Genomic DNA, 17,739 nt, shown 5'->3' with positions numbered 1-17,739 from the left:
AATTATTCACCATGACCAAGTAGGATTTATCCCTGGGACACAAGGCTGGTTCAACACCCGTAAAACAATCAATGTGATTCATCATATCAGCAAGAGAAAAACCAAGAACCATATGATCCTCTCATTAGATGCAGAGAAAGCATTTGACAAGATACAGCATCCATTCCTGATCAAAACTCTTCAGAGTGTAGGGATAGAGGGAACATTCCTCGACATCTTAAAAGCCATCTATGAAAAGCCCACAGCAAATATCATTCTCAATGGGGAAGCACTAGGAGCCTTTCCCCTAAAATCAGGAACAAGACAGGGATGTCCACTCTCACCACTGCTATTCAACATAGTACTGGAAGTCCTAGCCTCAGCAATCAGACAACAAAAAGACATTAAAGGCATTCAAATTGGCAAAGAAGAAGTCAAACTCTCCCTCTTCGCCGATGACATGATACTCTACATAGAAAACCCAAAAGTCTCCACCCCAAGATTGCTAGAACTCATACAGCAATTCGGTAGCGTGGCAGGATACAAAATCAATGCCCAGAAGTCAGTGGCATTTCTATACACTAACAATGAGACTGAAGAAAGAGAAATTAAGGAGTCAATCCCATTTACAATTGCACCCAAAAGCATAAGATACCTAGGAATAAACCTCACCAAAGATGTAAAGGATCTATACCCTCAAAACTATAGAACACTTCTGAAAGAAATTGAGGAAGACACAAAGAGATGGAAAAATATTCCATGCTTATGGATTGGCAGAATTAATATTGTGAAAATGTCAATGTTACCCAGGGCAATATACACGTTTAATGCGATCCCTATCAAAATACCATGGACTTTCTTCAGAGAGTTAGAACAACTTATTTTAAGATTTGTGTGGAATCAGAAAAGACCCCGAATAGCCAGGGGAATTTTAAAAAAGAAAACCATATCTGGGGGCATCACAATGCCAGATTTCAGGTTGTACTACAAAGCTGTGGTCATCAAGACAGTGTGGTACTGGCACAAAAACAGACCCATAGATCAGTGGAACAGAATAGAGAACCCAGAAGTGGACCCTGAACTTTATGGTCAACTAATATTCGATAAAGGAGGAAAGACTATCCACTGGAAAAGGGACAGTCTCTTCAATAAATGGTGCTGGGAAAATTGGACATCCACATGCAGAAGAATGAAACTAGACCACTCTCTTTCACCATACACAAAGATAAACTCAAAATGGATGAAAGATCTAAATGTGAGACAAGATTCCATCCAAATCCTAGAGAAGAACACAGGCAACACCCTTTTTGAACTCGGCCATAGTAACTTCTTGCAAGATACATCCACGAAGGCAAAAGAAACAAAAGCAAAAATGAACTATTGGGACTTCATCAAGATAAGAAGCTTTTGCACAGCAAAGGATACAGTCAACAAAACTCAAAGACAACCTACAGAATGGGAGAAGATATTTGCAAATGACATATCAGATAAAGGGCTAGTTTCCAAGATCTACAAAAACTGCTTTAAATGTAAGAAGTGTTCTTGTATGGTATAGCTAGCAGTGCTTTGTCATTCTTATGTCCTATGTGATCAATTACAATAATGATTTTTCAAAAGTATATTTGGCCATACAGATAATTTTAATGTTTATACATACACATTTTTTTCCTGAGAAATTAACACTGAGGAACCAGGTCTCCTCAACATGATGTAGGTTGTAATCCATTATGTGTTTTGCATTGTCTGTTGTTTCTTTGCTTTGTGTTTTTTGCCAGTGTACTATCGATTTCATTAAGATAAAATTTATAGTATGTTCCAATGCCAATAAACCAATACTCTGGATAGTCACTCCTTTTTGAAGTTTTCTTTGCTTTTAAATACCTATTCCTTAACATATATTTAAGATTTGATCTAGAGACAAAAATTACTGTCAATTTACTGAAAATGTATTTGGCTTACATATTAAGTTTTAGATAGATTTCTATGATAGTAAGAACTGATTTTTTTTTTTTTTTTGATATTTGAAAGTCACCTTTCCCTTATGCTGACCTGGTTTTATCTATTTTCCATTACATCATATAATTTAAGTGAGTTCTATGCTAGATTGTTACCTGGTAATTCTGCATTAAAGAGAATGAGATATATTTCCCAACTTCACTTATAAGTTAGAATAGAGATAAAAATTGCTTTACATAGCTTATTCATTTGATGTTTCTATACTTCTAAAGTATTTAAAAATATTTTATTTAAATTCAATTTGCTGACATATATAGTACAATAGCCAGTGCTCATCTCATCATGAGATAAGCCCTCCTTAGTAAAGTATTTTACTGGATCTCAATGATACATCCTATCTTCAGAAAAAAAAAATCTTTTATTTTCAAATTTTACAGTTAACTATTACTCTAATCAGTAGAACTTTAAAGACTGTCCTACACAGTAATGAGACTAACAGGTAGTTTCTTGTGCATGTTTTAACTGTCATGATTTTAGCACTTACGGTCATCTCATTGAGGAAAAAATACAGGGCATTTACTGCTCAACAAGAGGTTCTTGTTATAGTTGCCCACAGCTACCAATACAGGGTTTAAAAAATAATTAAGATTGTTTACCACAAATACTAAGCTTGGCCAACAATTTTTTTTTAACTCTTTCCATTCTAAAATTCTATCACACATGCACTTGATCTTCCCAGGTCAGATAGTAACCTAACTTTGGAATGCTAGGGAAATTACTTCAGAGATCCCAGGGCAACGGTACATTATATACATACATACACACATACTTTAGATAAAACTAAGTTTCATCAAATATTTAGAGTGAAACATAAAATGCAATCAACATTTAGATCCTTGGAAAGATGTTAATATTTTGCTAAAATTTTCAGTCTTTATCCAGATGTCTGGCAGCACATAAGGAAAACAAGACACTCTGTGAATAAACATAATCTCAATTACTCCAAAATGCCGTTTTTTGCACCGATTTCCAATTTTCTTTTTAAGGAAGAACATAATCACACACTGGGTGATTGCAGAGATTAACAATCCTGGCTTCTAAGGACAGACTGTTATAGTGCAATCACTAATCATTTCAGTACTCATGTCACTTTTTTAAAAATGATTTTATTTATTTGAAAAAAAAATAAAAAAAATAAAATAAATAAAAAAAATAAAAATGATTTTATTTATTTGAGAGATACTGAGCATGGAGGAAGAGGGACAGAGAGAGAAGGGAAGAGAGAATCTTAAGCAGACTCCATGCTGAGCAGGGACCTGACACGGGCTCCATCCCAGGGCCCCAACATAATGACGAGCTACCAGGAGCCCCATCAATGCCTATGTCACTTAAACAAACACTGAATCAGGGCACAGTGAACATTTCAACAGTTTTGTGCTTGTCCTTATCATTACATTGATATAACCCGAAATAAAGACAAGATGGCTGAGGGCTTATTGACTTCTGATAAGGAAATATTCTTTTAAAATTTAACTTCAATTTATTTCCAGGAAAACATTACTATCACCTACTTTTATTTTTCTATTGATGTAAACCATATACCTATCTGCTTGGAAGTATTAATATCCCCCTTTAACAAGATTGTTCTAATGTCAGGGAAAATTGTGGCCTCTAGAGTGACATCTAACTTCATTCTTCAGTTTCCAACAGAGACAATTATTACTACATATCAAGGAACAGAAATGTCTTCACAAAAATATTAGAAAGGAATGCTCTGAAGGCATCTATTAGACTAATTTTTCTTAATTTTCTGGTGTAATATACTTTTCTACCTCTGATTTCTTACTATCATTTTTATTTTTTGGAAGAAATAGTAGTTTTTTGTTTGTTTTGTTTTGTTTTGTTTTGTTTTAGTTTCATGTTTTTATTTAAATTCCAGTAAGTTAACATACAGTGTAATGTTAGCATATTAGTTTCAGGTGTAGAATTTAGTGATTCATCGCTTATATACAACACCCAGGGCTCAGAGGTCTACTTCTTTTCTTTTAAGAATTTATTTATTCATGAGAGACAAACGGAGAGAGAGGCAGAGACACAGGCAGAGGGAGAAGCAGGCTCCTTGCAGGGAGGACCATGTGGGACTCAATCCCAGGACCCCGGGATCATGACCTGAACCAAAGCAGATGCTCAACTGCTGAGCCACCCAGGTGCCCCTCAGAGGTCTGTTTCTTAATAAATATTCCCACTACTCTGCCAAAAAGAGAATTTTATTAAATATATAATACAAACATGGAAAAGGGAAGATACTCCCTTGGGTGGTACAGTGGGATATAATTTTGAACCTTTTGCTGATAGTGTACATGGGAGCCACTTGGAAGGTCTGGGCCCATAGTGCCTCTATTTCTCCTGCTGCCATAACCTATAGCTTAGAAACTTCTGCTTAGCCCTGAAGGAATTCGTGTTTATCACCAGAAGGAATTCTGCTTACAGTCAAGATTTGTACAAAGAGCCCTTCATCCAAAGCTAACTGCCTCCAAGAGATGGGTCCCTACAGGAACAACAATGCGGTGTTTAAAGTTTCCTGGAATGACAGGACAAGATTTTTATACCCAGATCAACTGACCAAAGACACAAAGTTTCATGACCTTCCTCAGATCCTTGGGGGCGAGTGAATATCTGTGGACATTAGGCACCTCTTGACTCCGATCTCCTCCTGCTTCTCCCTCTTCCTAACATAAGAGAAGCTCAAAGTTGATGCTGAGTTATGATGGTTCTTTAGGACAACAGTTGGTCATCTCCTTGGTGGGCTGGCTTTTGGAATAAAGGTGGCTCCCTTACCCCAACACCTTGGGTGTTGGCTTCTCACATGATGGGAAGAACAAGCTTGCACTTACTTTATATCCTTTTGTTTAGTAGACTTCATTTGTATTTTAAAAATGGCTTATTTAGGGGGCTATCTGGGTGGTTCAGTGTGTCAAGCATCCGCCATTGGTTCAGGTCAGGATCCCAGGATCCTGGGTTTGAGCCCTGAGTCTGGGTCCCTGCTTCTCCCTTTCCCTCTGCTGCTTCCCCTGACTCATGCTCTCATTCTTTCTCTCACTGTCAAATAAATAAATAAAATCTTAGAAAAAAAAAAAAAAAAAGAATTGCTGTTTTCCCTGAGACAATGTTTCAGAGTTTCTGGTCAAAGAGAAACTGAGTCCCAATTATTATTATATAGCTGTCTTTAAAATTCTGAGTTCAATTAGGGCCAGCTGTATATCTTTTTTAATTTCCTTTTCTTACACCTACATACCTTGTGTGTACAAAAGATGTTACCTCTGGAAGTTTATTATTTGTCATCATATACACTGATTTGGGTGAATATGATGCTCAGGTTACAGAATGAGTTTTATTTAGGTGTGTTTGTCAGAATGCAATTTCACAGCAACTAAAATTTACCCTAGGTTTCTGTACATCTGGGTTCTATTTTCTGATCTTTCCTCCCCAGTTGCTATTTACTCGGCAGCTTTCAAAGGTACTTAACACCCTAATGTGCTTCATGATCCCCTGACCCACCACTGATATTTATAAGGAAAAAAAAAAAAAGAAAAATGTTGGTTACCTGTCATTTACCTTTTAGTATAGAGTTCACTTTATACTCTGATACATTTAGAAACAGTTATAATTCTCGAGTACATATATATTATAATCATGTAATTATAAATGATTTATTATATAAAACTGAGAATTTTTCTGCCTATACAATTGGTGTCATTAAAGAATAAAATTCCAGCCTGCTATAACCAATAGAAGTGTCACCAGGGTGATTTAGGAAGGATTCATAGACAATTATTTTGTGTGATGTAAAAGATGCTCTCATTAGTAAACTCTACAGTAGTTTATAAGGTTTCTGTAGCACCAACAGATTAACACTTTGAGCAGAATGAGTTTACCAGTACATTCTGGTGCCTGCCACAGGCCAACTAGAAGAAAACATAAGGGATGCTGCTAATTTCTATTATTGCTAATCCTCAGAGCATCAAACTAGGAACATCATTAATTGAAACCATCGAGATACAGGCAATAATGACTATCGTAAGTGTGGGATTTAATAATTGAAAACATGACTCAGGGGTTTTCAGGTTATATTTACCAGTGGCCAAGCAGACTAAGCCACAGAGCTAGCTCCAGTATAAAACACAGATGACCTGTGAAGAATAGACAACGAGCCAAGACAATACCACAAGAGCTGGCCTACCAACAAAACAGCCGAACTTCCATTTTGTATGGCTAACACTTCACATCAGTTTTGTAAATGTGAAAAATTAGACGTTATCAAAAGCAAAAGCCTCCCCCAGACTTGAAAGTTCCCCACACAAACAAAAACCAGTTTAATCACACATGTGAAGCTTAATTTGGCTTAGTTTGCAAGATGACTTGGCCTGGATCATTTCTTGTGTATGCCTCTGGAAATCACACGCAAAACTTAAAATGGTTCCCAAAACTGATACAAAGTAACCACTGACCAATTTTTCATCACTTAAGAAATTTCTAGTATTATAACCAATCACCATGAAGATCATTCACTGCTTTCTTAGTCTCTAAGCTGCTTTATAACAATCTGCTCAAAGACTCATTAGGTGCTTTGCTCTGGTGAAGTCTTTTTTGGTGGATGCACAGCAAACTTTTACTAATTACTGCTTTGATGATTCATTGGTTTTATGCCTGTTATTTTATGATTTGTGACAAAGCAAACATAGGAACTGTGTCGAGATAGTGTTCAGGCATCAGCTGTCCTGGTGCTCAGCATTCACGATGGAGCTGGACATGAGGGCTGTACTTGTGTCAGTAATAGGAGACACTGAACATGTGTTCTGTTTCCCCTTAAAGCCTCCTGACTGTGATTCCCACAATCTTACCTTCTTCCCGGGGTTGAAGAGGCTTCCAAGCAAAAATCAGCAGATGCCTTCAGCAAGGTTATGGTGCCATCACCCACAGAGCTGAGCAGGAGGGAGGCTAGTGTCTGCCATGGGTTCAATGAAGAGCTGATGCGAGAAGGGCCTGGAGACCAGAAGTTCCATGAGTTAGAATTTAGGTCAGACTCACGCAGAGCTGGGACTGAGTACCTGAGCTTTGGGTTAGCACCAAGTGCCTAGCACCTGGATCTAACGCAGCCGGAGCCTGCCTCTCCTTCTCCTCTCCATCAACCACTTAGCTGCATTCACCTTTGACTTTTTGCAAACACCGATTTGTGGATGTTCAGAAACTGGTAAAACCAGAGTAGAATCAGGAGGGATAGAATGAGAGGACCCTGGGAAGGCAGTGTAAATGGGGAAAGTTTTAGGAAAATCATAGGGATCAAAATACTTTAGGTAAGCTGAAAGAAGACATAATAAACCATCTGGGGCTAGAATAAGAAGGAGAAAAATTAGATATTTCTCTCTAGGAAGGGTATTAGTTCATTGGCTGCAACTAGGGTTTTTTTTGGGGGGGAGGGGGCTTTATAGTGTGTTCTAGAATAAAACACATAAACACAAAAGCATAAAATCCTGCATGTGTCTGAAAATAGTCTCAATCAGATGGTTACAAAGTAGTATATTTTCAGCCAAACTTCTAATGCCCAGACTGAGCATTCCAGGAACTCAATGCCTTTTGAAGAAATCCCACGCCTATTTTGTTGTGTCATGTGTCCATTCCACACAGACAAGAGTTCTCCATAATAGCCCTTGTCAAATTGTTGGCTTTTAAGCAATGTACTGAAACATGTCTGTCTTTTTAGTCTTCTGTTTTTGCAATAGTTGATTACAGAGCTCTTCAAAACGGACAATTTGTTTGAAAGGCTTTCAAATATCCTCTTGAAATGTAATTCAGACTCACATATCATTGGCCAAAAGGATTTATAAAAGCAACATTTGTGATTGCATTTTGAAAGAAGAACACACACAAATAGGAAGGAGACGAATGATAGCATCTTCAAAGATATTTAGGGAAAAAAAATGCTTCCCAGAATTTAATAGAGAACTTGTTGTAGTAGCTGTGTACATATGGCCCAAAAGAAAGAAAACTTAGAAAAATAAATGTTAAAGTAATTAAATATTACTTTGGAGCACGGAAATTGTGTTGTACGAAGTCACCCCTCTTTTGGTTCCCAAAGCCTCAGGCTGTCTGTGTACATGTTGGAGACTTTCTGGTCTCTTATGCTGCCTAAGTGATAACTGCCTAGTTATCAACCCTGGTGGCAAATTAGAATCACCTGACTCACTTTAAGATAGACTCACCCCTTAGATTCCACTTCCAGTTACTAAGATTCAATTGGCCTCAGCTGAGACCTGAGGGTCATGGGGGATTTTTAGATACAGTTAATAAGTGTGCATCTAGGTAAGGCTATAAATATAATAAACACACACATGCATATATAATAATAACATTCATTAACATATTAAACATATCTCTTAACATTTTCTATATACATATTTAAACTTTATGTATATATATACACAATTTTTATTTTTTACACACACAATTTATATGCATACAAATGTACCTCATAGTGTGTATATGTGCACTGTATACATATAAATATACAGACACATACAGGCTTGTTCAGATAGATGATGTAGCTATATATTATTTACATATATAGATATATTTAAAATCATGTTTCCTATGAATTTCACAAGGCAAGTTAAAATGAGGGCCATGAACGTGGAGTTGAAGGGGAAAGGTGTTGAAATCTGAAACATCATAGGAACCTAGATCACATGGGACCTTAAGGACATTCCAAAATCATTTGGTTTTTGTTTTGTTTTCACTCTAAGAGTGATGGGAAGTTATTGGAATATTTTGATGACACTCGTATTTTAGGAGACAACAATGGGAAACCCAGTGATATATTCTCCTTCCCTCACCTTGAAAATATTTGCCTCATGGCATAGAAATGCTAATATTATGTGTCCCTACAAACCTGATAACAGGGCAGAGATTAGCACTGTGTTTTCTATATCAGGAGGAGAAGAAAGATTGAATCATAAGGAACTGATCAATGGAGAAGGCATTGACTCAAATCTGCGTAACAACCGCAACCTTGTTTCTTGTGCTTTGCCAGATAACCTCCTATAATTGCCTCCCACCAATATCTTTTGTCTTTATCTGGAAATGATATTTCAGCTGGTGACTTGGGCCATTTCTGGCAGTTACTCAGTTTTTGTGGGTATCTGCCATGTAGACAGGAGTTATATTCGTCATTAAAATTCTGTTTGTTTTTCTTTTGCTGATCTTTTACTACAAGGAGGTCTCAGCCAAGAACCTAGAAGGGTAGAAGGAAAATTATTTCTCCTCCTTTACATCTTTTAATATTATGATGTTATGGAGATGATTAGATTGGAAGCCACATTAAGAGAATGAAATACGAGGAAGAGAGAGAGGTCATGATAAGTTTTATATACGTAATCTCTCAATTTCAGACCATCTCACCTGGATTTTCATACAGATGCGTATGGCAAACATAAAAAATAATGTGTCTCCCAGAGTGAAGCTGAGAACTGCCAAACCTTCTCCTCCAAGGACCCCACATTTGAATACTTGTCTACCAGAGTTCAAAATGTACAAAAAATAATGCTTGATTCTTTTCTGTTAACTGTGGATGACCTATAGATACACAGTTGCTAATCATAACGTTCACTTTGTAAAATCTACCAAATGATAGAAATGTATGCTTTCAGCCATTCAGCTTATATTTTGGGGATTATACCATTTTACTTACACTTTTGAAGATGCTATTTTTTTCAAGGATTACCTCCATGACTCTTAGGGATTTGGTTTAGAATGAAAACCATAGGGCCAATTACTGTAGCTAATATTTATACCAACCCCACACCCAAGGTAGTGACAAAGTAATGAAAAAGAATTGAGGATGCTGAATATTGAAAATACATTTGGGGATCCCTGGGTGGCGCAGCGGTTTGGCGCCTGCCTTTGGCCCGGGGCGTGATCCTGGAGACCCAGGATCGAATCCCATGTCGGGCTCCCGGTGCATGGAGCCTGCTTCTCCCTCTGCCTATGTCTCTGCTTCTCTCTCTCTCTGTGTGACTATCATAAATAAATAAAAATTAAAAAAAAATGTTTGAAAATACATTTGTACTTCTCCCTAATGAAATCTATTTATTCACAGCAAAGCAAAAAGAGGTTTTGAGAAAATTATCTCCCTTTGTATAAAAGACTAAATTGCTTGCAGATTTGTCCTCCAATTTTTTTTAGTACTTTGCTGTCTCATAATTGAAAATAAAGGATTCACATTTTTATTAATTAGCAATTAATAATTTGGCTAGGTCAGTAAGTTTTAAAATCTTTTTTAGTTATTGCTTTCAACTACTTAAATGGTTACTTTTTACTTTTTTACTTCAACTAGGAAAATGGTTAATTTTCAAGTAAGACAATTTCTACACAATCATAGTTTATAGAATAGTAAAATTTTTCTTCTTTAATTTCCTCTGTTGTATTACTCCATATATGCTACCTTCCCTTTCTTGAGTAACAGAAAGGAACCAGTTAAGGAGAGCTAACTTTTTACCTTTATATATGAGGATTTCATTTCTCCTCCTAAGTGCTCTTTCTGCTTTGAGTTAAAGGTTCAGAGGAAACCCTAGCTAATTGATAGTCATTCTGTATGGAAACAGACTCAGTAGTGAAATTTATCCAACAACATATTTTTAAAGATTTTATTTCAATGGAACTATGTAGATGTTTACCAGTCTAGTTTCCTTTCTTCAAGAGCATAGGGAAATCACATTTGCAAGCCCTCTTTGTGTTAGAATGGGCCTATGTCACTATTATAACCAAAGCAACGTGGAAGAAGAATAGACCATCTTTCTAATCCTGACATTGAGGATCATTTTGCATACTCTGTGTCTATCCAAATACTGAAAGCAAAGGGATCCATGATGGAGAAACTGCCAGATGGAAGAAGGTTGGATGCCTGGATCACTCCTTGGAGGAGAACTATCCCAGAAAGTAGGCTTATGTCTACTACCTTCCAAGGTAAACAAGGAAAACAAGTGCACTGTGGTATGGGTATATTGGGGTCATTTTTCAATAGCTAGTGAGAATTCCTCTAACTAATAAGGCACCTGCTATGTGCCAGCCCCTTTTCCAGTAGCTTTACATTTATACAGCAAATAGTGATCTAATATCTAAGTCTGAAATCTACACAGACCTCGCTAAAAACATAAAAGCAGTGAAAATAATTAGCAGATTCATGACATGAATTTTTCTCTATATATAATTATTAATAGTAGTGATCATAGTTAGTAAAGCATTATAACTATTTCTTACTTTACAGTATAATGTAAGAGATGATTATTTATAATCACATGAATAATTAATTAACTAATACTGAGTTTTGGTCTGTCAAGTGAAGACTTCAAACATACATTTGGGTCACAGAAATCTCTGTAGTTAAGGAAATGTTACATGAGTTGTATACTTGAAATTTTAATAAATGTACAAATTTCCGTCTCATATATTTGTTATAAATTTGATGTAACTATATTTTATCTTAAGGCATGAAGTTATTTGTTGATATTGTAGTATATTGTCAAACACTATCATAGAATTAGTCAAATATATGAAGCATTAATACTGCTTTACTGACAAATGTAGCTGTAGTAAATTGGTAAATACGTATAATTTAATTATATTGTTAGTAATTAATATTAAAAATAATATGATCATTCTTCATAATGCAAATTATCCATATCCTCTCTCCTGAGACACACATACACGTATATAGCCTTTGTTGTAGATGGAAATTTTAATAAGATAAAATTGTACTACTGAGAGAATTTCAAACTGAATTGTAGAGTAGGTATTGGAAATATTATTTTAAGTATAATTTGATATTCTGCCCTGAAACTGAGAGCCCAGCACGATTAGAATCTTTCTACTGATTTTTTAATAAAGATTGACATGAAAAGCAGGCTATTTTGGCCTAACCAAGACATAATGTAATCATTGAAGACTTTGTTCTTCCCTGTTCTTAAAGAACGCATTTTTTTGTTCTAACAGCAAAGGTGTGCATAAATGTTTCTATTATGCTCATAACAGCTTAACAAATTAATTACTTTTAGTATATAGTAATGTTTTTAAAGATTTTAGGTTAGCCTGGGAAATACTGAGTCAATTCACCATATTGGAACATCCAGGAATTAAACTGCTGGCATATGTTTTCAGTGGTGGAATGTCACAGTATTCCCTTTTATTGAAAAAGGAATTATATTCCTCTTCTTCAAGCTGGGACCCTCCTATTCTCAGCCAACTTATTAGTCCTCATTTTTTCTTCTTGTTCTCTGTCTATAATGGACTGTGCTTTCAATCTGCAACTTTATTTAAACAATTTTGTATTCAAAACATGTAATATTTCTCTCCCCGCCCAGAGACAAAAACAACAAACCACTTCACACTTCAGTCTCTGGCAGACTGATTGCATTCTGATGCCAAGAATCTGATTTCAGAATTTAGCTGTGATCCACATGGCATGACAATAACATAATGCAAATGGTTTCCATAGGTAGCTCTTGATCAAAGGGTTTCAATAGAAGGCATTTCAAAAATGTTATTAGTAATGATAAATGCGTGGGTTAGCTAAAAAATTAAAAACTCAATGCTGAAGATTTCCTCAAGGTTTCTTATCAAACCAGTAAGAGAAGTAAGGACTGATATAAACATATCAATAACCATAACATTAATTTATCAGAGAAATATTGAAGATGGAGAAGATATTAGAGTAGCCAGTGCAGGGGGAAGTTGGGAACATGTGGAGGGAGGAGATGCAGGGAGGCAGGGAGATGGTAATGGAAAATGGGCTTAATTTAAGGTAAAATAGATTATTTTTAAAGATGGCTTTCAGGGGGTACCTGAGTGGCTCAGTTGGTTAAGCATCGGACTCTTGATTTTTCACCCGAGGTCATGATTTCAGGGTTGTGAGATCAAGTCCCATGTTGGGCTCCATGCTGGGCATGGAGCCTGCATAAGATTTCTCTCTCACTTTTCCTCTGTCCCTCCTGTCTCTCTAAATAGATAGATAGATAGATAGATAGATAGATAGATAGATAGATATAGATAGATAGATAGATAGATAGATAGATGATAGATGAGTTTTCAGAAATTCTTCCCACATGTTTTATGATGCAATATCTTTATTCTTTGCACTAAGAATCTTTGTTTAACATCTATGTTATAATTCATGGATGCTTGGGATTATATTGTCTCATTTTGGTTTGTTGTTGCTGTTCATTTTTGTTGTTTTCAATTGTGTTAGAGACATTTGTGGGTTAAGACATTTGTGGGTTAAGACATTTTGGCTCCAGATGGTCCAGACATATTCAAGATAGTCAACTAACTTATTTAAATCAAGGGGAGTAGATGTTGCAGTAGCCATTGTGACAAATAATTTGTCACTGAAAAATAACCTGGAAGTATTTTTGGAAGTAAGGGATATTATCCTGAATTGCACCTGCAGCCCAATAATTTAATAATGCTACAGTGGGATTGACCAGTTCCTCCACTCCCAACTCACCCTAATCCACTACCAAAATAGAACTTGAAGAACAAAGAGAAATCACTAGATACTCATTGCAAAATCCTTGTGCAATTAGGGTTCTGACAAAGGTAAAGCCAGAGGAATTTACAACTATAGAAGAGGGTCTTTTTAATGAAACAACAACAGCAAAAACCATTCAGGGATCATTTAAATTTAACATTAAGAATAAAGATGTTTATTGAGCACCAGCCACTGCCTCAAGTGCTTGGATTTGGTAGAGAATAAAACAAACCAAGTTTTGCTGTCATGAATGTTTCCTTCCAATTAGAGGATTATACTCAATAAGCAAATACATAAATTAATATCTTGTAAGTTGGATGATGTCTGTATAAAGAGGCAAGATACTAGGTAAACAGTGACAGTGGAGTTAGTGGTGAAATTCACAGAACTGGAAGAAACAAGGGAGGGAGTCATGCAGGCATACAGAGAATGACCATTGTAGACAGAAGTAACAGGGAGAGGCCCGCATGTGATGAGAATATCAAGGAGGAAAGGGTCACTGGATTTTAGAGAATAATGGGAAGCTAATGCAAGGTGAGGTAAAGGGAGGCCGACCAAACACGCTAGACTCTGGGTTTTCATATTTAGTGACCCTCAGGATTTTAAGAAGACAGAAGGGATTGGTATTAAGCATTAGAAGGAGTGTTCCAACCACAAGAGAATGGAAGATGGTGGTTGGAACCCGGAGATGAGTAGAAGCTGTTGGAAGGGCCAGGGGAGAGATGATGGTGGTCTCAACTATTTAATGAGGTGGTTTGTGTTTTGCTTTTAGGGCCTACAGCACTTGATGATGGATTGTCCTAGAACATGAGAGTGATAGTGATCATTCAACCATAACACCAGGCTTTTCAGATGAATAATGGGAATGAAAGCATTGCCACTTCCTGAGAGAGAAAGACTAAAGGAGAAGCAAATTCCATGAGATTCAAGTGAGGTGTGTGCCTGTTTGTGTGTGTGTGTGTGTGTGTGTGTGTGCATGTTTACAGAGCAGTCAGTTTACATTTAAGATTCCTATTATACACCATTTTTGAGAGTTTGGGGGGGATGTTACAAAAGAATCCAGTTTTGGATAGAGAATCTGCTATTTATCAGCACACAGAATGTATACACATCTTTCATAAGTCTATATGAGATCACCAAAAATGTGAAGGATTAAGCCAAATTCAGAATCCTAAACTCTGAGACCCCGTAAAGTTCACATACAAGAAAATGAGAAGATAATCATTGAGAAGGATTTAGAAGGAATGATAAGTGTAACAGAGGAGACCAAGAGTGAGTTGTGTTCTGGAAGCATGGAAAGGTCCAGAAAGATGAAACAAACCGTTAGTACCTTTTCTTTTTTTCAGGATGGTACAAAAATAAATAAATGCCATGGATTTGGCCTAAGACGTTTGAGTAAATACTTTTTAGGAGTAGCACAAAAATCGCATTAGCAGGTGAATATGATTTCTCATGTAAGTGTAGATTCCAAGTTCTCCAAAAGCAAACTCACACCCCAGATGGTAGGCTGCGTGAGCCCTTAGGGAGCTCAGGGAGGAACAGCAGTCATCACTGGGAAGGAGACCTGGGATCCAAGCAGCTTCCACAGCTTCCTTCTCTTCCTCTCCTTACGTGAAGCACCAGAATCCTCTCCCTACCTTAGAACCTGCAGGAACCTAAAAGTATGAAAAATCCACTAGTTTGTCAAAGATATATTGGGAGAAGTATAGAGTCTGAGAATTGAAGGGAAATGAGGAGTATTGTAGAGTCAGAGTCAAGGAATCATCTAGGTGTTACACAATGTATGAATATGATGCTTATGTTGATCTAGTGAAGAGAAAAGTGATGCTCCAGAATTAAGTGTTTGGATCCTATTTAAATCATGGCCAAACATGGCTTCTACCATCATAGATTCTATAGGGAAAGATTAGAGGCGGGATTTCCAAGCCTAAACATCTAGAGAGGGAAATTCTCCTCTTCCTGTCTTACCCCGGTGCTCACTCCACTAAGTAGTATTGTATCTCCCCTACAAGAGAAAATAATGGGTTCTGTTTTCAAAGTTACTACAGATGATTGTCATAAACTCTGGGCCTCAGTGAAGATAGACAGCATTTTCAACTTGCTCAGTCAATTCTTCCAGAAATTTCCAGATATAAACTTTGCCCTGATGACTAGTCCAGGAGTCCTCCTCACTTTCATCCTTTCTGCACCACAATTAAACTGTTAATTTTAATAGAATTATCTCAGAAAATGGGAAATGACTGTATTTTGCTAATAACAGCACATTTAATCAATTTCATCTTTCTAAACACTAATACCCCATGAAATCAATGATTGCCTGAAACTTAGCAGAGTTGGCAAAAACAAAGCAAAACTGCACAATGAAAGAAGAAAATGATGTCTGCCACTAGACATACGGAGAATAAAGTGATGTTAGCCAAAGGGAAGAGGGGTATGGGACGGGCAAAATGGGTGAAGAAGAGCAGGAAATACAAACTTTCAGTAATGGAATGAGTAAATCATGAGAATAAAAGGCACAGAATAGGGAATATAGTCAATGGTATTGCAATGGTGTTCTGTGGTGATGAATGATAGCTACCCTTGGGGTGCACGCAGCATAACATATAGTGAAGTTCAATCACTATCTTGTATACCTGAAACTAGCGTAACACTATGTGTCAACTATACTCAAATAAAATAATTTTAATTTTAAAAAGTAAAAAACAAACTAAACTAAACTAAAATAAAATGTCTGCAGTTGAATGAAAATCACAGTTGGAAACTGGAATTTAATAGTGGGAATAAGCTGTTTTTGCTATAGATCTGAAAAATAAACATATTGGGCAGGGAAATAAGCAACTTTTATGGAAGGAAAGTTCTACCTGTAGTCTGTTTATAAAGCTACACAAAGAAAAAATGTATTTTAACCATTGTTAACTTGTACCTGAAAAGAAAATCTTTTAAGCATATCTAAATTTTGCTAGGGTTGTATTTTCATTTGGAGAAAAAATAAAAATAAAAATAATGACTGATTTATTAGCATGAACCCTTTGAGGAGTATTTGATATGGTTTCTTTTCAACTTTATCATTTAATCAACTGTGCTTTATGTTTAAGTTGGATATAATATTTAAGCATAATTAATAATCCTTTTATACTCATATTGGCCTCAAAGCCATCAGTTCATACTTCTTCCAAATCAGTTTGCTAATTCAAAGCGCGCGCACACACACACACACACACACTATACATCAAGGAAACATTGTAACCTGATTTGACCTCATCTCAAAAAATTATTTTGCATTGATAAGTTACACCAAGAAGAATGAAATGTGACTAATTTGTCTTCAATTATTTCTGAAAAGCAACTTCACTTAAAAGCTGAAGGTGGAAAGTGTCCTTCTTACTGAGATTTTATTAAGATTGCTTGTTTACTTGTGCCAGTCAAATCTGACCTCTATAATACAGTATTTGTTTAGATCTAGTGGAGATAAATTGAGTGCACTGATTCTAAATTGAAGATCTATTAAGTAATAAGTAGGATGTAGTTTTATAATCATCTTCAGGTTATAAACAACATTTACCACAAGATCAAAACATGTTGACTTAAAAAAAGTGAATGCAAATTAAATGGGAGAGATTTTAGAAATGTAGTGAACAGAATTATAAGATAGGATGCTATCAGGGATTTTTAAATATTTCTAGTTTCTTTTGATTAACTGGTGATTATGCTCTGGAATACATATCTGATCGCCATTTTAAGACATTTCATGAAAGACAAAAATTTTGGCTTAATAGATAACAATATTAAAGACACAGGTATTTCAAATTCTTTAAATAATAATTGGAGAAATCACCATTTTTTTTGCTTGCTGCTTTTGGTTTTTAATTTGCTATTATAAGTGAGTGAAAATAAATGTTCCTCCTCTGATGTCAAGTATGAGGCCACAGGAGGTGTATGTGGTGGGGGGAGGAGTATGTTAATAGCACTGCTCTAATTCCTCTGTAATCCTACTTAATTATTTTATGCAAATAAATCCCAGAAAGGATCAACTTATTAAGAAGAATTAGAATAAATGAATGTCATCGGTATAGGGTAGTATGTCAGCAAGTTGAAAAAGTACACTACATTAAAAATTGAGTCATAGGAAACTTTTGTAAGTTTTTTTGAATTATAAATTTTTGGGGAAAGTAATGCTGAGAGACTAAAGCAATTATGTGATGATATTTAGATGTTTGTCCAAGAGA

At 36.1% G+C, this 17,739-nt stretch overlaps 1 protein-coding gene across 6 annotated transcripts in view; it reads right to left on the bottom strand.

The window, feature by feature from the left end:
* Positions 1 to 17,739, bottom strand: part of CDH18 (cadherin 18) — a 1,025,306-nt gene that overhangs the window by 590,225 nt on the left and 417,342 nt on the right. For all 6 annotated transcript variants that reach the window (XM_038535420.1, XM_038535419.1, XM_038535425.1 and 3 more), the window contains exon 3: positions 6,837 to 6,978. The gene's annotated coding sequence lies outside the window, so the exon portion shown is untranslated. The remainder of the gene's footprint in view (positions 1 to 6,836; positions 6,979 to 17,739) is intronic.

The sequence above is a fragment of the Canis lupus genome, chromosome 4, assembly GCF_011100685.1.
Source record: "Canis lupus familiaris isolate Mischka breed German Shepherd chromosome 4, alternate assembly UU_Cfam_GSD_1.0, whole genome shotgun sequence".
Classification (NCBI taxonomy): domain Eukaryota; kingdom Metazoa; phylum Chordata; class Mammalia; order Carnivora; family Canidae; genus Canis; species Canis lupus.
Note: the sequence above shows the minus strand (reverse complement) of the source record. Positions and strands in the feature narration are given on the sequence as shown.